This window comes from Suricata suricatta, chromosome 4 (genome assembly GCF_006229205.1).
Source record: "Suricata suricatta isolate VVHF042 chromosome 4, meerkat_22Aug2017_6uvM2_HiC, whole genome shotgun sequence".
Lineage (NCBI taxonomy): Eukaryota > Metazoa > Chordata > Mammalia > Carnivora > Herpestidae > Suricata > Suricata suricatta.
Genome location: NC_043703.1, coordinates 121,823,128 through 121,850,071, shown reverse-complemented (window position 1 = coordinate 121,850,071; position 26,944 = coordinate 121,823,128). Strand labels below are relative to the sequence as shown.

The following is a 26,944-nucleotide window of genomic DNA, read 5'->3' as shown; positions in this document are numbered from 1 at the left end:
TCTGCCTCGTGAAGTTCACTGGAAGGCAGGGCCCTTATTTTTACTCTATGACTGCACTCAAGCCCTTGGATTGGTCCACGTAATGCTTAGACATACAAAAATGTTGTCTGTAGAACAAAAGGGAAAGGACCTATTTAGAAAAGTCCTCTGTTTCCACGTGAAGTATAGATGTGTAACATCCATCACTGATTTACAAACCAAACCACACTCTGTGACAGCACTTTGTTATATGTATGATATGACTAAAACTTAACAAATTACTATTTAGTTGACTATCTCCTACTGTGTACTATTTTTCGTTGGCATATCTTTATTCACAACCTCCCCCCTTATAAATTAGCATCCTGGCACTTTTCAGACAACAGATATAATGCTATCAACATTCTCATAATGCTAAAGTCACCATGAGCTCTAGGCATACTGTTTGCTGTCAGTGATCCTATGTTTTTATTGTTAAGTTTCTCTCTTTCTTAAGGTATTGAACCGTATGATATGGGTATATATATATATATATATATATATATATATATATATATATATATGTATATAAACCAGAAATATGCATACTGCAATACCAATTGCTGAATGGGCCATGGGCCATGAACCAAAATGAGCAAAGGGAAACATCTGCTCACCTTCATAAGTCATTAATGAGTAAATAAAAAATCATCAAAAGCATCTGGAGCAAGCATCATAATTCGTCAGTTTTTAATACCTTATATGGCTAAAGTTCTAGATGCATCAACCACCCATAGATGAGTACTAAGGCAATCTTCAACCAAGAACCATCCTTTTCTACATATCTGATGACTTGTTTTGTGAGACTCACACTAGGTCATGCTGAGTCTAACCTTGCTAAAAGAATGGCTAATAAAATGACAGCAGTCATAAACGGGAAAGAAACACAGAAATGTGGAGAAACAACACACACGAGATCTAACCTAATTCACAAGTACTGCTACAAGAAAGGCAGGCCCAGCATCAAAGAAATAAGTACTGTCTTAAATATCATCTTCTAAACCTCTCTTCCTTACCCTCAGGGACATGCAAAACACTTTTCATAAGTGGCAGAAAATGAAAACATGAGTAATTTTCAGGTTGAAATACAAGAGAGTATTCTTAATGTGCTCAGATATACAACTGTAACAATGACTGTACTTTCGCCCCAAACCCAACCCTACGATATATCAGTCAACCTGCCAACGATCAGAACCCATTGAGAAAGATGCATGGGCAGAACCCATTGAGAAAGATGCATGGGCACTGCATTCTCGAGCGATGGGGAGAGATATGCAGCCACACACGGCATAGTCCCTGGTGTCAAGGCCTCCGTTGGAGAAGAACAAAGTACACAGGCTATTAGCAGTCCAAACAATAAGTTAAACGGCAAGGTAGTCTTTCCATACATGAACTACTGCACCACCATGTAAGCTCCATTTTTAAAGGAGCAATCTGGGCGAAATGTAAAAACACTGAGTCAATATGTTTTCCAGCAGCAGCTGGGAACCTTTTTAAAAGTGAACTGTGAGGTTTCTAACACCTTTATTTCTAGAGTAAAGTGGATATTGGTGCCTTTCCAACTCCTACAGGGATGGGGGAGGGAGTGAGGGATGGAAGTGGCAGAATTAGCCACGGTCTGGGTTTTGCCATTCACAAAGGTTGAAATAAGACGACTCATTGGGGACTGATACACATGATGTCTGGCTCGCAACAGCTCCTATAAATGGGTTCAACATCAAGCCATACACTATCTTTCCCTTATATATCTTTCACTTACGTAGCTGCCAACACTTGATGTGGAAGGGGAACCAAGGGAATTCATAACAGTGAACGGTGCAACAGTGGTTGCAGAAGTAAGCCTGTGGTAATTTAATAAGGTGGAAAGACCCTCAGAGCTTCAGGAGACTTGCACTGATCCCAGGTTTTGCAGTCAATGACAAGGTAACTCTCTAGTCCTCAGGAGTATCATGTATCAAATGAAGATGGTGGACAGTAGTTCTCTAAATGTTCTGAGGAAAGGTAGTTAAATATGTCCCTCTTCAACAAAAAGGAGTCAGTGTACCATCTTCCTCACCCCTTCCCTTCCCACTTGGAGATTCACAACCATATGAGCATGCCCCAAACTCTGAACATACAACCTTGGAATTTTATAGTCTATTTTTTAATCATCAAACTCTTATAACATTACTACCTGACATAGTTTCTGAAATGTCTCCCAATGATTCCCATGTCCTGATTTTCACGCACTTGAGTAACCTCCCCACTTGAGTGTGGGCTGGACTTAGTGACTAGCTTCAACTGAATAGGATATGACAAAAGCAATTGGGATGTCACTCCCCAGAATAGGTTATAAGTTAGTCTGATCTTCTTCTCTTTTGCCTCTTGACTTGCTCAGTCTGATGAAGTCTATATTATGTTGTGGGCTGACCTGCTCCAAGAAGCCCATCTGACAAGCAACTGAGGGTAGCCTGTGGTCCACAGTCAGCAAGAGCTAAGTCCTGCCAACAATTACATGAATGAACTTGAAAGTGGATCCTTAAGGCTAGTTAAGCCTTAGGACCACTGTAGCCCTGGATAACTCCTTGACTGTAGCCTTTTGAGACACCGTTAGTCATCAGATCCAGCTAAGCCATACCTGGATTCCTGACTCAGAGAAACTTTGAGATAATAAGCATTGTTTTAAACCACTAAGTTTAAGGTTAGTTTTTATGCAGCAATTAGCAATGCTAACACAGTAACATATAGAACTACCCTATGGGAAACTCACTTTGGAAGGCACTGACAGCATTTTTAAGGTTATTTCTTAGATATATTTTAAATATAAGAGATAAAGCAAATCATTGGGAAATAGATTTTCCTTATCACAATAGGGAAAAAATACATAAGCCTTTAGGTTATATGAACTCAACTGTCACTAAGTAAAATGACTGAGATTTACTTTTGCGCCTACAATGAGAAAGGATCTTCCAAAAAAAGTATGAAAATGACAAGCACAAATTTTTCAGGCACCTTGGATACACTTCCATCCATGAGGATGTTCTCTACAAACTAAAATATATCCAGTAAGGCAGGCCTGTTAAATACATATTTTTGTCTACACATTTTTGGACGCCAGTTTAAGTTTTGATACAAAGCTCACAATATTAAAATTACATTTCATTACGAGTGCCCTTCCTTCTAACAGGTCCCTGATACAAACAAGACTCACAGATTATTAAAACTGTTCTGTCATGAGGAAACCAAGTTTCCATATTTTGTGGTCTTGCCAGTATTTTGAAAAGATGCTAGAATGACTTCAAAGCACTGAGAAAGAACTGTGATAGCATGTAATACATGCTTAATGTTAGTATTATCATTATCTCTTTATCACATTTAATGAATATATAAACACATCAACAAAAATAAGCATACATCTGTCAATAACACGATACAATAATGAGGTTGACCTCCTAGAAATACAGATGAGCGCTGTCTCCTTCCCAGAAATCACACTGAAGGTGTCAGTGCTTTACTCAAGAAGCTGTCACCATTCCCTGCTTTTTGCATAATTTCCTTTTGGGTTACTTTTGGAAAATAAGTTTTTTTTGTGAATACTATTATTATGATTAAACTCTCAGATGGCAAAATCCAATTTTCTTATTCAGTTCATTTAACATAATTTCCTTTGAATGATGTTTGTTTCAAAAAATAAGGCACAAGTTCATGAATTGATGATTTTCTAGGATTTAAGATCTCCCAAAGATAACCACGTGCAGTTCTTACACCCACAAGCACGTACACACAGCACACACTTCCATCTCTTATTTTTTAGTTGCAAGGTTAATCTAAAATAAATATGAAGTTGAAGTTGTATTGACATTTAAAAAGTTAAGCAGAGTAAAAAATTAAGCAACAATCATATCCTCTTATAAATATCAAGTGATTTATTCATGTAAATGCATAGGGAGTTATAGCCATAAATTATTTTGCATCCAAATGATAATATACAATGTGTTTTGGCAGATTAAATATTACCAACAACATCAGGCTGCAGTGAACAACTGAAGAATGTTTATTGCATTAAATTAAACTTACTTGTCTGAAGCAGCATTGAACAGAAGGTAGGCTTTCAAGTTTACCTTCCCTCAAAGCACAGATAAGAACCATTAAAAGAAAATGTCATGCATAGAAATCTGAATTTATCGAAGAGGAAAATTAGGGGAAAATTCTTTTTTTACACAGTATTTTTATGGTTTTGGTTTGCTTGTTTTTCATTTGCCAAAAACAACTGTGACTTAGCGATGGCTCTGCTGTTGTAAAAGATCACGAGGCCCCAAATCAGGAAAGACCAACTCCCACCACTTATTTCCTTCTCTTTATCAGCCCTCAGCTTCCCCATCTGTAAAATCAGAAAGTTCCAGGGCTTATAGTCGAGATCAGTACCACTCCTTACTGACATGTAAAGAAGTATGCGTGTGACATTTGGGGATGAACGAAGTCTGGACATATCTGCTGGCATTTAGTGGTGGCAAGCAGGCAGGTCCACCACCCACCCAGTGTCTAGAAGAGTATTCAGGTTGTATTCTATGTAAAAGGTGCCCCCTTGGGTTAGGAGAGGCAGCAGCAGGGAAGCCAGAAATGATACGCAGTTTGCAGTATGGTAACAGACCTGCACCAACAAATTGTCCCAACAAAGCACCAACGTTCCCCCTTTGGAAAATATGATTCTCTAAGGCACTCCCCCCCACCTCACATTCAACGATGTTAAGATGTATGCCTCTGGGTCTAAGCATTGCCCTTGTTAATCCTAGAAGTGATGACACACTCATATTTTCCTCATTTTCTGCATCATATTGAACCCTTTCCCATTTGGAGTGACTTTCTCACTTGCTGTGTCTTCTGCCTGGAGCTCACCGCTCCCACCTTCAAGAGCTGACTTTCTCTCAATATAAAGTTCAGCTCAAATGCATTTAACTCAGAGAGGCTGCTCACTCAATGCAACTTTTCCCTGAATGCCATTTTCTGACTAATATTCATTTTTTAAAAATTATACTATTCTATTCTGCCTTCTTCATTAAATTTATTACAATCTATTTTCTACATACATAGGTTTTCTTGTATCTTTTCCTATAAGAATGATCATATTGCCTTCTTCATTAAATTTATTACAATCTATTTTCTACATACATAGGTTTTCTTGTATCTTTTCCTATAAGAATGATCATACCAAGAGGCACATGGGTGGTTCAGTAGGTTAAGCTTCCAACTCTTGATCTCAGCTCAGGTCATGATCTTGGGGTTGGTGGGTTCAAGCCCCACATCAGGCTCTGTGCTGTCAGCATGGAGTCTGCTTGTGATTCTCTCCCTCACTCTCTGCCTCTCCCCAGCTCTCATGTGTGCACTATTTCCCTCTCTCTCTCAAAATAAATAAATAAACTTTATTTTTCTTTAAATTTTTAAATGTTTATTTACTTTTGAGAGAGAGAGACAGACAGTGCGTGAGCAGGGGAGGGGCAGAGAGAGAGAGACAAAGAATTTGAAGCAGGCTCCAGGCTCCGAGCTGTCAGTGCAGAACCTGACATGGGGCTCGAACTCACAGCCCACAAGATCATGACCTGAGCCTAAGTCAGATGCTTAGCCAACTGAGGCATGCAAGTGCCCCAAATAAATAAACAAATAAATAATGAAGAATGACTATGTCAAGAAAGCAAGATTCTTGTCTGATTTGTTCAGCATGTAAGCACAATCCCTATCACAGTGGAAAACTCATATAGCTGCTCAGTAAACATTTGTAGAAGGAATAAATGAGTGGGTGAGTAAATTTTTGCAATAATTTTTAGCACATGAATTTCAATATTTAGTTCCATTAATTTGATTTAATGGAAGCAATGGCACTGGACTAGGCACTGAGAATACTGAGAAAAAAATAAATGTGAATCTTGTCCAAGTAGATCTTATAACACAGAAATAGACATTGTCAATCAAACAATCCAATTAATAAATATAACATTCAACTCTGAAAAGAGCTGTCAGATAGAAGTAGCTGCCAATGTGTTATGGAAGCTGAGAATGAGGACATTTGAAACAGATATAGTAACCAGGGAATGATTGAGACCAGATCCAGAAAGCATTGCAGACACAGGGAGTAACATTTGCAAGGGCTGTATAGCCTGAAAACGTACACTGAGCCAGTATAGCTGATGCAGAGAGGGAGAGTGAAAGCTAGAGATGAAGTCAGGTTTAAGAGGTAAAGGGGAACTGGACCATGCAGGATTTTGAGTTAGGGCAATGGCTTACGTCTTTATCTTAAGAGCAATGAGAAGCCACTGCCAAATTTTAAGTGGTGAGATTGAATGGAAGTGGAGGGTAATGTAATCAGATTCATATCAAGAGGCAAGAGTAGTTGCTAACAGAGTAGCTGGTAGGCTATTTCAGTGATCCAGGTCATATGTGATATAACCTGCATTTTGTGGTGCTGCTGTAGATGGAGAGAAGTCAATAAATTTAAGAGATTTTCCTTTTTTTAATGTTTGTTTACTCTTGAGAGGGTGGGGAAAGGGGAAGCGCGCGCGCGCGCGCGAGAGAGAGAGAATTTGAAGCAGACTCCTGGCTCTGAGCTGTCAACACAGAGCCCATTGTGGGGCTCAAACCCACGAACTATGAGATAATGAGCTGAGTCAAAGTCAGAAGCCTAACCGACTGAACCACCCAGGCGCCCCAAGTGATTTTCAGGAGATGATATTCAGTGCTTCAATAGGAAAAATACTATACAAGGGAGAAAAGAAATATATTGCAGACAGAAGTGCCATTCTTTGAGAGAGAGAGAGATAGTGATATCAATGAATTTGATTTGGGGATGTTGAGTTTGTGGTGCCTTTGAGACATTCACTGTCCATCTCAAGATGACTTTTGTTTAGGAGCTCAGAGGAGCAGCCTTGGTAGAGGAATGTGTTTGTGAGTCCTCTGCACAGAGCTGGCAGTTAATGGGCAATGATGGGATGGACAAGATTGTGTAGTTGAGCTCAGCTATGGCAGAAATGGCCTAGTGCCCAGAGAGAACAGGCTAAGGAAGAGAGTCTAGAGGAAAGGGTCCCAAAAAACAAGGGAACAGTTTGGGTCCCTAGGATGCTCTGACCATGATATCACAAATACAGGTGGGTACTATCATTGACATTCTCTCAGTTTATAATTCTGTTAGCAACTTTTCCCTTCAAAACTCAAGACACCCCAAAACCCCTCCTAAAACTAACATGAGGTAATGTGGGTGGACGAAGCAGTGTCTAAGTGTGTGGAACTACGGGAAACGCTGGGGAGACAATATTCCTAATGTATTTGGTGAAGCATTAATAATTCCGCACATTTCCAATATTCTCTGAAACTATACTTGATGTAAGTACTTGGAAAAAGACTTTAGATTTGCATTATGTATGTGCCAGTTTTCTGTCAATTGCCTCTTAACTCCAAAACTTACCCTTCAGTACTTTTGTTGTGCAGGAGTGGGCTGGATCCTTTAGCATTTCTCCTTTGTGACAGGCATGATGTTAAATTGTGCCAGTAGAGGGTGCTGGAGGGGCATTGGAGAAGGAAGGGTCTTTTCTTCCAGGTTCTGGTGTGCTTTGAGTTCTCCTTTTGCTCCTTTCTACCACAGGGGGCTCCCAATGGTGTACACATTCTCTTGGTGAGTATGGGCCTGGCTCCAGTTCAGTGACCACTTCATTTCAGCCTTCCTGATTTAGACACGCTGGAAGCTGGCTTCCAGAACCTCAGCCTCTCCTGTGGTCCCACTCACCAGCATCCACCTGCCTAGACCTAGGGAGGATGTTTTCTGCCCAGGGACTGTCAACCAACTCCAGGGCAGAACCCACGGAAGTTATGTGCCATCCACTGGGAGGCAACTATACCTTCTCCAATAAAGTCTGAACATGAGATTTGAGAAGAAGGCCCTTCCTTCTGAATTTGTTCCTTCCATGCATACTCTCTCTCACCCTTAAAGTCCTCGTCAGAGTTTTCTTTATGCCTCTGTAGCTTTTCCCCTCTTACAGATCATATTAAAGGACATAAAACAGTCCCTGTTCAAATGAACTGTATTTTAGTCTCCTGACTGGACCTGACTGATAGAGTCACACTTTCCACTTTTAAAAATATATCTAATAAATGATATAATCTTTACAATATTCCTGTGAGATGCATATCTCCATTTTAGACATGAAACCCCACTGTACAAGTTTTTCCGTTCATTCAATAAGTATTTACTGAGAGCTGAATATGAGCCTGATGCAAGGCTGTGCACTAAAAATTACTAAGCGGGGCACCTGGGTGGCTCAGTCAGTTAAGAGTTGGACTTCAACTCAGGTCATGATCTCACAGTCCATGAGTTTGAGCCCCGCATTGGGCTCTGTGCTGACAGCTCAGAGCCTGGAGCCTGTTTTGGATTCTGTGTCTCACTCTCCCTTTCTCTCTGCTCTTCTCCCACTTGCACTCTCTCTCTCTCTCTCTCTCTCAAAAGTAAATAAACTTAAAAAATTTTTTAAGTAAAAAATAAAAAAAAAATTACTAAGCAAGAGCCAAAATCCAGATATCCAAGTTTAGAGTGTTTTCTATTACACATTTAGGGTAGTAGTAAGCATATTGGCAGCACACTAGTTTTTGAAGAACTTTAGGGTATTTCTTCTTAAATTTAATATGCTTACAACTTATCTAAGTACAGATTCTGATTCAGTGGTTGTTGTGGGATGAATTGTTCCCGCCACCCACTTCCCCATGCATATGTTAAAGTATCAACTCCTAGTACTTCAGACTGTGACCTTATCTAGAAATAGGGTCATTGCTGTTGTAATTAGTTGTAATAATTAGGTCATACTGGAGTAGGGTAACATGATTGGCGTTCTTATAAAAAGAATGCCATGGGAAAACACACCTGTACAAAGGGAGGCCATGCACTGTGAATATGAAGGTGATTATCTGGGTGATGCATCTACAAGCCAAGGAGGGCCAAAGATTGACAGCAAAACAGCAGAAGCTAGAAGAAAGGCATGGAGCAGACTATTCCTCACAGACAACAGAAAAAAGTAACTGTGCCAACACCTTGATCTCAAACCTCTAGCGTCCACCTCTGTGAGAGGACAAAGTATGGTTGTGGAGCCCCTCAGGCCAGGGTAGTGTGTTAAGGCAGCCTGAAGAAACCACTACAGTGGGTCTGAGGTGTAGGCTGGGGCTCTGCTACTTCCCAGGGGATGCTGATACACTGGTCTTTGGATAACACTTTGAGTAGCAAGGAGTTAATGTATAAGAGATGTCACTCCCCTTGCCACCTCCTCCTTTTTCTAACGAACACTATGCTTTCTATAGTACAAGCTGTAAGGACTTACCCCATAGTTTGGCCAATGACCCAGAACCCGTGTGACTTGACGCAAAACAACAAAAGAATTCTCTACTTAACTGTGGAGGAAGAAGTTACAGTGCTGTTAAAAGTAAGGTCAACTGCCCAAGGCAGCTCATCTACAAGTGTAAATTAAAAGGAATAAGCAGAGAAAGCCAGTTATAAGTAGGGCTGAACAAACACACATGCACATGTAGCCAGGTCTCTTCAGGACAAGAGGTGAAAAGTCTCCCTAAACACAACTGCAGGAGTCCCCTGAGGGGGCTTAAACATCGAACCACCCGCAACCACAATCTTTCCAAGATCAACTCTAGCCATGCCTGCCTTTTAACTTATATGGCTTTTTCCTTGCTGCTTTGCATGTACTCTGACAGTACCTCATTTTTTTAAACTTTTAATTTTAATTCCAGTTACTTAACATACATTGTTTTACTAGTTTCAGGTGTTCAATATAGTGATTCAACAATTCCATATATAAGCTGGTTCTCATCATGATGACTGTACCTCCTTTTTTTCTTTCCCTCATTATTTGTAATCAAAGTGTTCTATTAGCATAGACACACATAACAAAATAGTAAAATTGAACACATCTGCTTCCTACCATTGATCTCCTCTAGCAGAGATGCTAAACTGTCTTCCCTTGGCTATATCTCCTTTTCCCTTTTTATGAATTTTATAGGGCATATGGCCTCCTACCTGGAGATTGTATGTCATAGCATCCTCTGCATATGTGACTAAGTTTGGGGCAATGGAATATGAGTTGAGGTGATGTGTAGAATTTCAGGGACATGTTCTTATGGAGAGGACTTTCCCTGGACTTTATCCCTGCTCCCACAGCTGGGAAACAGCAACATGAGCAGCAGCAGCTGCACTCATAAGAGAAAGAGGCGTGCAGGAAGGCATCTCACGGCCAGTGCCCCAGGTCCTTGGAGCATGGAGGTCTTCCTGCCCCAGACTGCTCACTTAGCTTTTCAGTGTCATATATTTAGGGCTTTCTTTGTTACAGCATCTTCATACACATCCTAACTAATACTCTCTAGAAAGCTGTCCACTGATGCTTTACTTTTATAGGAACTTGCTCTCCATTTCCAATTCGAAACCATGGCCAGCCAGCCACATTTGGCTTTATTTGAGATACACGGGGCTTGGCAGTGATAAAGTGTGTCCATCTGGCCAGAACATCAGCAGCCTCATTCCTTGTCAGGGTTGTAGGGCAATTTCCAGTCATTGCATGGGTCTTAGGACCTGGTCTCTCATTAAGCACTACAGGGTCTGAAACAGAGATGAGCCCTTGTCCTCATTTACAGCCAGTATTATTTCACCCATGTATATGCACAAGGTGAATCATCCCTGGACAAAGGCAAACTTAACTGTTGAATGACAAAGAAGAATTTGAAACAGTAAAATAATAATAGTAATTATAATTATAATAAATCTGCCTTTTTTAAGGACTAGTATATGCATAGCCAAGTCTTCTGATAATCAGCTTATATTGAGAGTAAGTCTCAAGAATTCACAGCCCCAAGAATTCAGGTAGAATACCCACTTTTATTAAACATTTCTCCCTGTTTGAATAGATACCAGGAATGCATTTTGTAGATGGGGAAACTGACAGATGAAAAGGTTAAATTCAGCGTAGCATTCAATCTACTCAGTATACATTGTTCCCCACCATTCATTCCTGGTTCATTCCTTTCATTCCTTTCATTTATTCTTATAGTTCATTCAAATTTTAAACAAATACATTTGTGCCTCACCTGTTACTGAATATAAAATGGGTTTCAGCTCCTAGTTGTATTATTTATCATTTCCTTAATTTTCATCTGACAAGCATTTACCAAATACTTACTACACATGGCCCAATATACGGAGGACAGTATTTAGCAAGGGGCTTACAGCCTCATTGTTGGGAAGCACTAAATGTAGCTCCTAATAAGGCGTGGTTCACATCAACGAACTGGAGTCAGTATTGCCTCAACTTACCAGCATGAACGGGGTGCCACCAGCTGAGTATACCTGGCCCAATGACCAAGCTCCATCCACATACCAGTTCTACCATTCTCACTGAAGAAAAACTAGACAAGGTGGTAGCTATGTGGGGAAAGAAGATACTGGGAGAGGGAGAAATGCAAAACTCTTCTTCTCATAAAAACAAATCAAGTGTTCAGACTTCTGATGGCAGGTTAGCGGTCGTTTTGATATATGAAGGACATAATACACACACACACACTCTCTCTCTCTCTCTCTCTCTCTCTCTCTCTCTCTCATATCCACATCTGCATCATGCAAACATGGAGTCAGAACTGAGTGGGAAAATTAACCACCAGAAGAGAAATGGAAACAATTCACTTATTTAGTCTGGAAAATGTGAATAAAGGAGGTAAAGGAGAGCTGTTATTTTTAACTGAATTGGCTTTGAGAAAGGGAAGCAATTATTTACTAAATTCTGCTACCCCTAGACACCGTGCTAGGAGCCTTCACAAGTTTCCATGTTTCCTCATCGAATCCTTTCCACCCCTGAGCCAGGTAGGTACTGATAACTCTGATTTACAGATGAAGATGCGGGAAGATCAATAATGTCACCTAAAGTCACACAGGTAACAAACGGCAGAGCTAGGACTAGAAATCATACCTGTCACCAAACCCCATGCATTCTGTACTTATATCATCATATGTGAAACATACAAGAGCACAGACCACTATAATCAGGTTGGCAGGAAGCTAGCGAGAGGAATTAAGGGACTAAACCTCAGCTGGGCATGGACCCTGAGAATAATGAGAAGAAGGTATCAGAGGGTCACAGAGCATTTTTCAGGCCAACAACTTCCAATCACAGAACATAGGCACACAGAGCAGGAGCAGTCATACGCCAGACCCTAACATCTTCAGAGCCCTGAATGAGTAAATGTGGAAACACAAATACCATATTTTAAAATATTCAAATGTTATAAATCAAGCAAACAAATTTGAATAAGGTATAATCTATCTTCCTTTCTTAACAAAGATAGCTTTGTAACAACTGGGAAGGCCAGGTTCTGATGCAAATTTTCCCAACCTCTCCAAGGGTCCCACTGGGCAGCACAGCTGTCTGTGACCTCATTCACTACCCACCACCCTATGGCCTGCCCTTCTTTTGTTCCTACCCCCAGATTCAGGGCATAGCCCATTATAAAGGCCATGTACTCATGACTATGGGCACTTAGCCCCAATACCCAAAGTCATTCACATGCTCTTTCCTACAGGTGGCCACATTTTGGGTAGTCCTGGAGGGACATGGCACTACTACCTGTCTGCCTCAGCCAAGAGGCCCCACAGAGCCCACATGGAGGCTCAGAGTCATTAGGACCATCAACTAAGAGGTTTTGGTACCTAGAGTGGATTGTAGGATGGAGGCATGGGCCCCAAAAATTGTATCTCCTAAGTATACGATTTTTTACCCCATGGAGAGGAACACAGCTAGGGGAGGACCAGAGTAGGGTCCTGTAAACCACATGGCTTGGGGGAGGGCACCTCTTTTCTATGTCTGTGGTCCATTCTAGGACATCACATAGTTGTCGCTCTGTAAAGGGAGAAGAAAATTTGCTTTGGGGGGGTTCAACTAGATTGGAAATGTTCATCAGTTCTCATCCCCATTGTACATTCAAACCACCTAAGAATGTATAAAAAATTATGTGCCTGGCCTTATCCATAGGGAATCTGCTTTAATTGGTATGAAGAAGGGCCTGTGTATTGGGAATTTACAAAGCCGCCCATTTTAATGTGCAACCAAGATTGAGAATCACTATTAATGAGATTTTTAAAAATATGTTCTACAGCCTGGAAAGAGCTCATCCCAACCCCACCACGCTCATGTCTGTGAAACTCTGATGGTTACTAAAGGGTAAAATTAAGGATAGGAGGAAGATGATCAGGAGGAAGGGTGGAAGAGGCCCAGGCTGGAGGTAAAGCACTGAGGCAAGGCTGTGCCCATTTATCTGATGCCAGAACATTTCTCCAAGATAGAGTCATGTGATTTTGAGGGGTGGGTCAGGAACCAAATTTGTTTATTTGGTTTTCATGGATTATTTCTTTCTTTCAAACTGTCTTACATACATACACCTCAATGTCTGTCATCTGTTTCAAGCTATTGGTTTTGATAAAAGTCTTGTTCCAACATACAGCCAGAGATTCTTTCAGTTCATGGCCCAGCCTTAACCTTCCTTTCTTGAGAGTGGCTATAATGTGAGAGGAGATAAGAGCAGAGGAAAGATATCCCTGTCCTCTTCCTCCCATATAATGCCAAGCCACAATCCTTCTGTTATAGACTGAATGTTTATGTCCCTCCAAATCCAGATGTTACAACCAAATCCCAAATGTGGTAGTATTTGGAGGCGGGCTCTTTGGAAAATAATTAGGGCTTAAGAATGGAGTCCTCATGAGTGGGATTAATACTCATTTAAGAGGCCCCAGAGAGATCTCTTGTCCCTTTCTACCATGTGAAGATAAAGTAAAAATATGGCTGTCTATGAACCAGGAAGTGGCTCTCACCAGACATAGAATCTTCTGGAACCTTGATCCTGAATTTCTGAGCTTTCAGAACTGTGAGATATAATTTTTTGTTGTTCTGTTACAGCAGCCTGGAAGGATAAAGATGCCTCCCTGGTTCCACCTCTCTGATGTCCAGTCAGGAGATGGGATAAACAAATATGTCAACTCCCTGAGATCCCCAGGCACTGATTTTGTTTCACTGGGGAGACACTGGTTATTTACTAAGAATAAAAAGTAAGAAAGAGTGTTTTGGCAATATGAGCACATAAATGAACGCAGGTTACTTTACTCATCATCACAGATTCCTGAGTTTATCTCCATCAGTGTTATCAAAGCACACTTTCCTAAGATCCTGCTGCAAATTTCACTTACAATCACTTATTAGCTATTTTATTCTCAGGGATTTAAAAAAAAAATCCAACAGGCAGATATAAAGTTTAAGCTCTATACATAAATGACATTATAAGACAGATTTCATGCATTACAAGCCATTCCTGATTACCACTCAAAACAAATTCCTAGTATGGTCAGAGAAAGAGATCTACCATTAGTTACCTCCCAGACTTAAAGTCTAGAAAGATAGATGTTTTGTTTAAGCAGACTTTGTTTAGAATAATGACCTTCAAACTTGGATAAGCATAACCCCTACAGTCCCCAGTCAAGGATAATTATAAGAAAAATGACTTCTACATTCTCATTGTCCATTTTTATCCTCTCACAAATTGATTAAGAATGTATAGTGTAGCTTTTCACAATAGACCCTCTCCAGTTTCAAAGAATGGCACACCTTGGAGGCAACATAAATATCACTACAGTTTTGCTCTGAGAATAGATATACCTGCAGGCACCACAAGGATAAATATTTTTCAGAAAGTCTCTGAAGCTTCTGTTAATAACTAATCAAGATATGGTCCTTTCTTTTTCTGCCTTCTACAAATTTCCTTGATGTATGTAGCTTGGGATCACAAAAAGGTATTCTGTACTCTAGTCAAAATGCCAAAACAATTAAAGTGATATGTACCTTTTTAAATATAATGGATGTTTGCAGAACTCCTATATGTATTCATATTTTCCATAATACTGGGTGAAACATATGGACAAAAAATTTATATGATTCCTTTCAGGTTTGGTAGATGTTAAAAATGGAATTAAAAACCTACTGGTCAAGTAATAACATTAAATGTTTACTCTAATAATCCCTTTAATTTCACTCTGTAAGATGCTTCATGCTTTCAAGTTTATAATAACAAGAAAAATTATATTTAAACTTTGCTTAAAATGTTTAGGTATTCACTTAAAAGTGTAAGACACACTTCTGCTTCTAGGAAGATATAGTATGATGCTTTTCCCTATTGCTCCTGCTAACTATGGCTCAACTATGTGAATGTTATATGTAAAATATATGACAAAATACTCTGAATGGCAGAAAGAAGACATATTGGCTAGAGACTGTACAACCAGAAGAAATACAGTGGTAATTTTCCTGGGCATTTTTTTTTCATGTCTCATGTCTCAGACGTGGATCTGAAGAAACTGGCAACTGAGAAACACAGATGGCACAAAAATAAAAGTCCTAATCGAAGCTCGTTTTCTCTAGCCAGAAGACCAGAAAATGGGAAGCATTGTAACAGAGAAAATTTTATACAAAATCCATTTTACTCCAGGTAAATACTATATAAAATCAAACAGAACTTTGACTCTTCCCTCACCCCCTCATCTAGGCCAGCAAAAGTAAGGGGAGTTAAGATCTTCATGAAACTGTAGTAGGGTGCCTCAACACCCATACCAGAATATCAGAGAAGGCCACACAGGAAGCTAGGAAACTGATCCACACAGTAACAAGACCAGCTCTGCCCACCCAGTGGTCTTAGTGAGGAGTCTGAACTACCACTCTATCTGGCAATAATGAAGTGCCCCTCATCTTCTCTCCAAAAGTGGTATCACAGGAGGCCTACAGAAGGTCAGTCTTCTCCTATCACTTATGAGTAATGATGTCGTCCTCATTAAAATGTCAGTGCAAACCATGTGGGCAGCCAGAGTTTTCAAGCCTGCCCTGAAGTAGTGAGAGGTCTTCCCCCCTTAGCTATCAACACAGGCTGAATGGGAAACCCAGATTTCAACGTCCACCTGGCAATAACAGCTGGACCCATTTCTTCTCTCGGAGTAGTATCAAAAAAACCCAGCTAAAACAGAAAATTTAAAGAAGATGCAAAGTCTCATAGCATATTAATAAAAATGAATGTTTGTTACAACAGAAAATCACTCATCATATGAAGAACCAGGAAGATATTAAACTGATAAAAAAAATACAGGCAACTATGATATGAGAGAACCATTCGGATTATTTGATAAAGTACTTAGAGCAGCCAGGACAGAAACACTTCAAAAAGCAATTATAAAAAGGCTTGAAACCAATGGAAAGAGAGCCTTATCCAAAATTAGAAAGTTTCAGAAAAAAACAAAAAGTAGAAACTATAAAGAAGAGTCAATGCAAATTTTAAAACAACAACAACAATACAATAACCAAAATGAAATGTTCTGTGAATGGGCTTAATAGCAGAATGGAGTGGGCAGAGGAGAGAATCTTGAACTAGGAGATAGAAAAAATGGGTGGGAGATGAGACAATTTGAACAACAGAGGAAAAAGAGTGGATAAAAGTTAACAGAGGCTCAGGTATCCTTAGGTCTGTAATTGACTAAATCAGTCTTTCTATCATCTATCCATCCATCTACCTACCTACCTACCTATGTACCTACCTAACAGTTGTGTTATTGGAGTCTCTGAAGGAGAGAAGAAAGAGGGTGAGTCAAGCAAGAACTCAAAGAGGAGGTAGCTGAAACTTCCAAAATTTGTCCAAAGATAGAAACCTACAGGTCCAGGAAGCTCATTAAGATCAGAATATGATAAGCCCAAAGAAATCCACAACAAGATATATTACTACCATTCCAAAAATTAAGGGAAATGAAAAATGCCTTGAAAGCAGCTAGAGAGGAACAATACTTTACCACCATAGAAAAACATTTTTTCCCAATAACAGAAAATTTCCAATCAGAAACCATGGAGACCATAAGTAAGTTACACATTGTTTCAAGTGCTAAAAGTAAAACAAAAACAAACAAACAAACAAAACACTTGTCAACTAAAATATCATACCTAGAAAAAAATTCTTTGAAAATGAAGACGCAAACAGAATATGCTTAGTTGGAAGTAAAGCAGGAGACTTTACCATCAAAAGATCTACCTCAAAAGAGGGGCTATAGATCTTAGTTCAGAGGGAAGAGAAAACATAGTAAACAAAAATATGGGTAAACACAATAGGCTTTCTTTTTCTTCTCTTGAGTATTCTAAAGTACATTTGATAATTGAAGCAAACATTATAACGCTGATGTGATTCTAAATGCACGTACAAGAAATACTGAAGATAATTATAATGTTGTGGCAGTTATGGGACATACAGAGAGGTAAGGTTTCTATAATTCATTAAAACTGTAAAATAACATTATCAAAAGACATGATATAATAAGTAAGTATTATATGTAAGTAATATAATGCTTAGATTACTTATATGTAAGTAATATAATGCTTAGATTACTAAAAATGTTAGAGATATATTATAAATAAAAATTGAATTCCAAAAAATTCAAGTAACACACACACACAACAGAAATAAAAAGCAGAAGAAACAAACAGAAAACAAAAATTAAAATGCAGACTTAAGTTTCACTGACCAAAATTACATTAGATAGAAATGTTCTAAACATGCTAATTAAAAGGCAGAAAGAGGCAGAGTGGATTAAGAAAATATTACTCAACTATATTCCATCTATAATAAACTCACTTCAAATGTAACAATATAGTGAGGTTTTTAAAGTTTATTTATTTATTTTGAGAGAAAGAGAGAGTGAGGGAGAGCAAGCATGTGTGCCTGAATGAGAGAAGGGCGGGGGGGGGGGAGGGGGGGAGAGAGAGAGAGAGAGAGAGAGAGAGAGAGAGAGAGAGAGAGGGAACCCCAAGCAGATTCCATGCTGTTAGTGCAGAGTCCAATGTGGGACTCTATCTCATGAACCATGAGATCATGTCCTGAGCCAAGATCAAGAGTCAGGCGCTTCACCACCTGAGCCACTCAGACTTCCCTATGCAGGCAGTTTTGAAGTAATAGTTCAACAGTATATATGTAGGTTTGTATGCATGTATACACACACACACACACACACACACACACACACAGAGAAGCAGAAGTAGCTATATTTGTATTACATAAATTGCAAAGAAATATACCAAAACCAGAAACATTATATATAATGATTAATCTACCAGAAAGATAAAGGAACACTAAATGCATAGGTATTAAAAATCGAGTTACAAAACGTGTGAATTCAAAACTGACAAAACTGAAAGAAGTGGAAAAATCCAAAATTAGTTCTGGAGATGTCAGTACTCTTTTCTCAACAATTAAAGGAACGACCAGAGAGTAAGCAAGACTATAGGAGATCTAAACAATACCAGCAATCAGCAGGATCAGACCAACATTTCCAAAACATTCCATCCAGTAATAGCAGAATATATATTCTATTCAAATATGCATAGGATATATACCAAGATAGATCATATCCTCAGTCACAAAACAAACTTTGCAAAAAGAATGCACAAGAATTGAAATTATGCACAGTACATCTCTGACTTCGGTGGAATCAAATTAAAAATCAGTAACAGACTGATAAGAGGAAAATCTCTAAACATTTAGAGACTAAACAACTCACACCTTAATCTAATAGATCAAAGAGAAAGTCTCTCAGTGGAAATCTCTTACCCTAAATGGTTGTCCTGGAGAATTCTGCTAAACATTTAAAGAAGAATCAAAGCCAATAATTTTCTCCAGAAAGCAGAAAGGAAGGGAAGAGTTTCCATGCCATTTTACAAAACTAGTATTATTCTAACACTAAAGCAGCACAAGGAAGTAGACAAAAAGAAAACTATGCACCAACACCTGTCATAAATATGCAAAAGTCCTTAATGAAAAAGCGAATGCACTTCAACATTATATATTTACATATAAAATGTTTATATAAGCTCAGCAATATATAACATACATACATACATACAGTATATACTGTTACAAAGTAGAGTTTATTCCAGGGATGCAGGCTGGCTTAAAATGCAAAAGTCAATCAATATAATCCACATAATAACAAGCAAAAGAAGAAATACCACATGATTATATCAGGTGATGCAGAAAAAGCAATTAACAAAACTCAATACCCATTCATGATAAAACCTCAGAAAAATAAGAGTAAAGGGGAACATCCTCAATCTGATAGAGTACAGTTAACATTATATTTAATATTGAAAGACTGAATGCTTTTCTTAGAAGATTGTGAAGTGAAGATGATGTCTATTCTCATCACTCTCATTTAATAAAGTGCTAGAAGTTTTAGCCAATGCACTAAAACATGGAAAGGAAATGAAAGGTATGTAAGTTGGGGGAAAAAAAGGGAGTATCCATTTGCAGATGGAATGACTATATATAAAATCCTAAGGTATGTGCAAAAACTCTTAGGATTGATAAGTGAGTTCAGGAAAGTTGTAGGATAGAAGATATATAGGGGCACCTGGGTGGCTCAGTCAGGTTGAGCATCTGGCTCTTGGCATCAGCTCAGGTCATGATCTCACAGTTTGTGGGTTCAAGCCCCACATCGGGCTCCCCGCCAGCAGTGCGGAGTCTGCTTGGGATTCTCTAACCCTCTCTCTCTGCCCCTTCCCAGTGCTCGCTCACTCTCTCTCTCTCTCTCTCTCTCTCTCTCTCTCTCTCTCTTGCAAATTAATTAAATAAACAGAAAAGGACATGCAAAACATAATGCTATTTCTTACACTAGTAATAAATATTTGGCACAAATTAAAAATGACATCTATAATTATTAACAAAAATACTTAAATGTCAAAATGTCAAAATATGTTGGATTTGTATGCTGAAAATTTGTATGAAATTTGTATGCAGTTAATTTTTTAAATGATCTAATAGAGAGACATACTGTGTTCATGGGCTGAAGAGTCAGTATAATAAAAATATCAAATAATCCCCCACAGATAAGATTATTCTGAAATGCATATGAGAAAGCAAGGGAACTAAGAAAGCTACAATAATTTTGAAAAAGAAGAAAGTGGGAAAAATCTATCCAATATCACAACTTATTTTATAATTATAGCCATTAAAATTGTGTGATATTGGTGGTGAGACAGAAACATAGGTCAGTGGAACATACCAGAAAACCTAGACATAATATACACAAATATGCCCATTTGATTTCGGACAGATGTACAAAAGCAATTCAATGGGGCGAGGGTCGCTTTTTCAACAAATGGTGCTGGAACAAGTTAATATCCAGGCAAGAAAGTGAGCTATGACCCAGCTCACACCTTATACAAAAATTAACACAAAATGGATCACAGCTTAAATGGCAAATGGGAAAATATAAAACTTTTGGGGAAAAAATAGGGGACAATCTTTAGAATCTAGGATTGAGTAAAGAGTTATTACACTTCACACCAAAAGAATAAGCCATAAAAGAAAAAAAAGTTGATAAATTGAACTTCATCAAATTAAAAACTTTTGTTCTGCAAAAGGCTCTGTTAATAGGATTAAAAAAGAACTTAAAGAGTGACAGAAAATATTGGAAAATAGATCTCCAACACAGGACTAATACCTAGAATAAACAAAGACCTCTCAAAACTCAACAGTAAAAACAACAAACAATCTGATTAGAAATAAGCAAAATACATGAAGAGACATTTCAACTAAGAGGACATACAGATCATACATAAGCACAGGAAAAGAAGTTCAGCTTCATTAGCCATAATGAAAAGATGAAATTAAACCATATCACTACATACTTACCAGATGGTTAGAAAAAAATTTCAACATGAAAATACCAAATTCTGGTGAGAATAAGGGGAAACTGAGCCACTTGATGCATGCATTGGGATGAGAATGTACAATGTTGCCGCTAATCAGAAAAGCTGCCTGGTAATTGCTTAAAAATCTAAACATGTGAATTGCACTCCTGGGCATGTATTCCAGAGAAATGAAGGCTTGTGTTCACACAAAAACCTGGACATCATGTTTTTAGTAACTTGATTCATGATGGCCAAATGGAGAAATAGCCTACATGTTTTTCAGTGGGTGAATGCTCAAACCATTGACACAGAGAAATCTGGATAAATGTTCAGAGAATCATGCTATGTTGAAAAAAGCCAACCCCCTATTGTTATATAGTATGTGATTCCATGTATATAATATTCTTGAGATGATAAAAATATGGAAATGGAGAACAGATTAGTGGCTGCCGAGGGTTAAAGAGGAAGCAGGACTGGGAAAGAGGGAGGTATCCTTATAAAAACACAACGTGATGGATCCTTGTGGTGATAGGAAGGTTCTGTATCTTGACTCTATCACATGTCAACATCTCTGTTGCAATATTATACTATCATTTTGTTCAGCTGTTATCACTGAGGGAAACAGGGTAAAAGGTATTACAAGACCTCTTTGTATTATCTCTTACATGTGAATCTATAATTATGACCAAAATGAAAAATATATATAATGCTTGAAATAGTACACAGTATTTCAGAACTCTTCGGGGGTGTGCCTGAGTCAAAATGTTTAAAGGCCACTGATCCAGAAAATTGGTGGATGGAGGCATAGAAGGAGCTCAGACCTAGAGGCAACCCTGCTTTCTGATGATCTCTCTGGTTCATAATTAAGCAGGTCGAAGGGGCTATTTCTGACATTTGTATTCAAAAGCACATCAATTGAAAAGATGTCAGATGAAATGGTTATGTAAAAAAAAAAAAAAAAAGGTGCTTTTCACCTAATTGACTGATGGGTCAACTCCATATTTGAAATCTCATGAGAGTCTTAACAAACTACATAGTAGAGAAAGAAAAAAAAACCACCTGATTATAAGGGAGCTTGAATTCCAATGGATGTAAGAAGATTGTTAAACTTGCTGCTCAGTCTCTGACTTTCAATTAGGGAATACTGCCCCCAGCTGAAGCAAGCACAGCCTCTGTACTCATCATCTGATGCAGAACTGGGGTGCAGGGTAGCAGCAAATTATAGGATCTGCATCTGTGAACACAATTGTACAAAATAAGACCAAATGTCACAGACACACCATACCCTTTTTTACATGTCTGTTTCTCCCTATGGGTGCATCACACATTCTCAAGACAGAGCAGGTGTTAGCAAATTAGAAAAATTGCATTCTCTTGGCCTGAATCTGGTGTCCACAGCACCAGAACAGCTGAGAAAAAAATAGAAACCATTCATTTGCCCCAGCTCTGCTTGATGTGGTTTGGATAAACAAACAAAAAAATGGTCACGAATCTTCACTTGACTGATGATCAGATCTGATGCAATGCACCCACATATCTAACAGGCAGTCAGCTGGGATCTTTCCAAGTGTCTTGCAACTGTGTTTAAGTCCCCATGTTGAGAATAAAGGAATCAAGTTCCTTTGGTTGAAGTTCAGGAATCTATCCCCTATGGGACTGTCCGATTCCCACGGGGTTTACTGGGAATTGCTGCAGAACTATTTCCCACACAGACCATCCCCCCACCTTCTTGCTCAATATAAGTGACACCATGGGGAGAAAGCTATGAGCATCTCTGGAAATTGTAGTTTTCATTAAAAGCAGCTCTGTGTTTCCCTTGGCTTCTCTTGTAGACGATGGAAGAATATCTTTTCTTACCCTGAGACCAAGAGGCTAACCTGGAAATATTGGGAGAGTCTGCAACAAGGAAAGATTTACATCTTATTCCTTTTTCACACACACACACACACAGCCAGTGTACTACCTGACCTGCAGACACGATAGACAGAAGACATGATGAGGAAGTACAGACAAAAAAAGGATTTTCCTCCCCTTCCCTCCCTGGAGTTCCTCATTCTGAAGAAGCAGAAGCACAAGACACTATCTAGATCCAAAGTCCTGAGAAGGTAAATCTGGGGACCTCCCTGTTTTCAACACAGCTCCAGTTCAAGAACTGAGAGAGGTGCTCTCAACTGGATGATGTGGCCACCATCAGGCAGCTACTCCGAGCTTCTCATTAGCAGTGTGTGTGGTGCTGAGTCCTCAGACAGTGAGCCTGCCTAGCACCATGGCTAGCCAAAAGGAGTGAAACGTCATCAGGTCAACTGAGAAGACTCTGGCCTTTTCTGTTTCCCTTTGCTCTAGCTCACTAGTGCCAGAGTTCACAGGACACACAAGATGGGAAAGCCAGAAAAAGCTGCCCTGTTCCCTTTTTCCTTCCAAACCTCACTCAACAGCCACCGTGGAGAGATGACCGTTCTGAAGCTCATATGATTGAAACTTGGAGCCTTAGAAACCAAAACTTTTATTTAAAAGTGGATAAAAGAAACTGAAAAATGATAGACTCTGTATATATTTTGTTAAGAGATTTGCGGCAAATTAGGAGACAGGGCTTCACCCTATGAGGTAAGTTAAAAGGAAGGCAGTTATAAGAAAAACTGAAAACCAATATATATATATATATATATATATATATATTAAACAGTTGAGCATCTTCCAATACGCTGGTGATACAAAGTTCATAGTGGATGAGATTTACAGTGACATTTGAATAGCTGGCTATAAATGGAAGAATGGCAAAAGTTTCTTCTGGAATAAGAGGTAAACCATCAAGGGAAATGCACTCCCCTCCCACCTTCAGAGATAGGTTTAGAGCCTTATAATTCCAAGTGTCACCCCAGAACCAGTTAGCATCTGCACCTCCTTAGAAAAACAGAAAAAAAAAAAAAAAAAGAAAGGCAAATGTCAGGGGTGCCTGGGTGGCTCAGTCGGTTGAGTATCCGGCTTTGGCTCAGGTCATGATCTCACAGTTTGTGGGTTTGAGCCCCGTGTCAGGCTCCGTGCTGACAGCTCAGAGCCTGAAGCCTGCTTCGGATTCTGTGTCTCTCCCTCTCTCTGCCCCTCCCATGATCATGCTCTGTCTCTTTCTATCTCTCAATGATAAATAAATGCTAAAAAAAAAGAAAGCCAAATGTCAGCCTTTCTACCCCAGAACCACCAAATCATAATCTGCATTTATGGAACCCCGGGTGATTAGTGTGCACACTAGAAGTAGGGCAGTGGCAGCCTAGAGCCCTGAAGTGGTACCCTCGTCCCCAGACCATGAGTATATGTGACTAACAAACTGCGGTGATCGCATGTGACACATCGTGTGCCCATTCCCGGGGAGGGGGTGGTAGTGATCAGAATATAAGAACCCCTCCTCACCAATAGGTTATTAGAACATAAGAGTTTATCATTCTTTTAAAGAAACTTACAAACTTTTAAATCACAGTGTTAACTTACAGTGTAGTAAATATCTGTAGGTATAGCACACATAAACAACGGTGGCTTTGGATAGTCAACAGTTTTTAAGAATGTGAAAGGGCTCAAGATTTTAGAGTTTTAGAATGGCTGTTACAAACGGAGCCTCTATTAGTCTGGTGGTAACATGTTCCGGAGAAAGCCTGTGGCCCCTTCCTCCAGGCGCCCCCCCACCGGACAGGTGTCTGGACAGAAATAACTCTGTGGTATTAAATCACTGGCACTGAAGGTTCCTTGGTTTCCCAGCATAATCTGGGCTGCCCTGAGAAACATACAAAACATCCATGGAGGCCTACAATGATTACCCAACCAGAGGAGCATTATAGGATAGAATTTTCTGTCCTTAAAAAAAATCGCTTTACCGTCAGAAGTTTTCAGACTCCCTTCCCCTCACTCAATGCTCAGAATATTTCTATGTTCAGTTTATTCCTGGAATGTGGCTCCTGGCATTGTGGAAACCCTCCTCTTGATAAGATATCTCCCTGTTAGCAGTATCTATTCAAAAACATCATCTCATTTTTCAGGGCACCACCTGAGAATATCTCTTCTAATTAAAACAATGGGCGACTCACCTTTCCAATAGCTAGAGGCTCTACTGAGATGTCATTTTATATCTTTCTGAAATACCACCAGAAGAAAAAGTGCTTCGTAGCTCAAGAGCTATAGGCTTTGTCTATGCAAAAATAATCAAACCAAATAAACTATAAAACTAAGTGTGGGGGGCAATGCCTAAATAATAAGAATAAGAATAGCAGCAAATTTAAGAGTCATAGCTAATATTTAATGAGCACTAAGTATGGGCCAGGTAAAATTCACTTATATTTCCTTACAATTGTCCTATGAGACAGGCACTAGCATTACCTCCATATCACAGATGAAGTAAGAAAAGAAGAGAGGCTGAGTAACTTGTCCAAGGCTGCACGGCTAGGAAGTAGAGAGGCAAGGTGAAAATTGATGTTCTTATCATTGATTGTAGTCTATTCACTCTCATATTCCAGTGAGAACCATGCAATCAGAACATACTACTACTACGATACCCACTACGCTCCCTAAATCTAAAACAACTTCACACACAGATTCAAAGCTTTCTCTCCAGAAGGAGAAGGGAGGTTTCTTCTTTTCCTTCTTCTTTTAAATTACCACACCACTCTGGGGAGCCTGGGGAGCTCTGTCAGTTGAGCATCCAAATCTTGGTTTCAGCTCAGGTCATGATAGCATGGTTCGTGAGTTTGAGCCCTGTGTCAGGCTCTTTGCAGACAGTACAGAGAGCCTGTTTGGCATTCTCTCTATCCCTCCCCGTCCCTCCCTTTCTCTCTCCCTCTCCCTCTCTCCCTCCCTCTCTCTCTCTCTCTCTCTCTCTCTCTCTCTCTGCCTTTTGAGCATTCTCTTTCCCAAAATAAACAAACTTAAAAAATGTTTTTTTATTTACAATGACCATACCACTCTGCATGCTCCACATCTCCTCTGTTCCTTCTACATTTTTGATTGATCATGTGCTTTGGTTTACCTGGTCTGGTTGTGCTAATTCCCTTGGCCATATCAATGGAAGGCAGGGAGTAACAGTCACCTTTCCCAGGAAGACCAGATCCCTCCTGCCACATTGGGCCAACAGCACACACAATCATGATGGCCCTTTAAGGACCACTGTGTGCACCTGAATCAATGGGAGAAATGACCTAGCCTGGCAGGGTAACATTCCAGGAAGGACTGTTTGCATCTGATTAAAAGTACCGATCCTATTTTGCTCTGAAAGGACAAGAACAGAGACTGCTCCTAGGAGGGGTAGATGCCTCAGTGAACCTCTAGGGACACTGATAGATCCAGACAATGGTGCCTTCAGCCTTGGGCAGGAGGACATTTAGCAGACACACTGAAACACAGAAATGGTAGCTCATCTGGGCACAAGCATCAGAGGTAGTGCCTTCAGTGGTACCACTGGCCCGGCTGCCATGTGTGGCTCTGGATGTTGCTGGAAATTGTAGCACAGTAGTCTCAGAAGGAAAGGTTTCCACAGGCCCAAAGGTGTCATAATGGCTAGTTTTAGAAACACAGCCCAGATCCCCTGGGGACTTGAAGAGCAATTTGGAAAGAATATAGGGGCTGGAGTTCTTAAAGGAAAGGTGTAGGATAAGCAAGGACAATTCAATTACTACGAGTTTATTATTATCCAATTCTTAGCAGTCATGCCTGAAGAGTCCTGAATTCTGCAAAGAAAGTAAGTAAGACCTGAATTGGGACTGGGTAAATATAAGTGTTCCACGGTCTTTCCCACCTTACCAGTATTTTGAGGATGAAACACATTTGTGTTAGTGGGATTTTTTTTAAAGTACAAGAAAGGCAAGGTAGTGACATCACATTAATTGGCATTTCTTTGATTTCTCTTGTCTCTTTATGGTAACTTTTGATGTGAGGACTGGGTGGAGTTGCTGGAGAATATTAAGCACTTTGTTCCTAATCATTTGGAGCTTTTAATAATGAAAAGTGCTCTGGATGGAAAACTTTGTTTAAAATTTTACTTCATCAAACATTTATGGGATCCCACAGCTTGGCGACAGAGGACATGCTTGTGGGTTCATGGAATTATAATTAGTACGAGCCCCTGATCTGAGAAATTTGTAGTAGTAATACAAGATACGGAAACTGCATACATACACGAACACATGACT

General features: G+C 39.5%; 1 protein-coding gene and 1 long non-coding RNA gene across 4 annotated transcripts in view; both read right to left on the bottom strand.

Moving 5' to 3' along the window:
- LOC115290016 overlaps positions 1 to 21,968 on the bottom strand; it is a 94,860-nt gene extending 72,892 nt beyond the window's left edge. Inside the window, exon 1 of the long non-coding RNA XR_003907917.1 lies at positions 21,837 to 21,968. This is a non-coding gene — a long non-coding RNA (uncharacterized LOC115290016). The remainder of the gene's footprint in view (positions 1 to 21,836) is intronic.
- The window catches only part of CTNNA2 (catenin alpha 2), a 1,129,701-nt gene that overhangs the window by 466,571 nt on the left and 636,186 nt on the right, over positions 1 to 26,944 (bottom strand). The window lies entirely within an intron of this gene.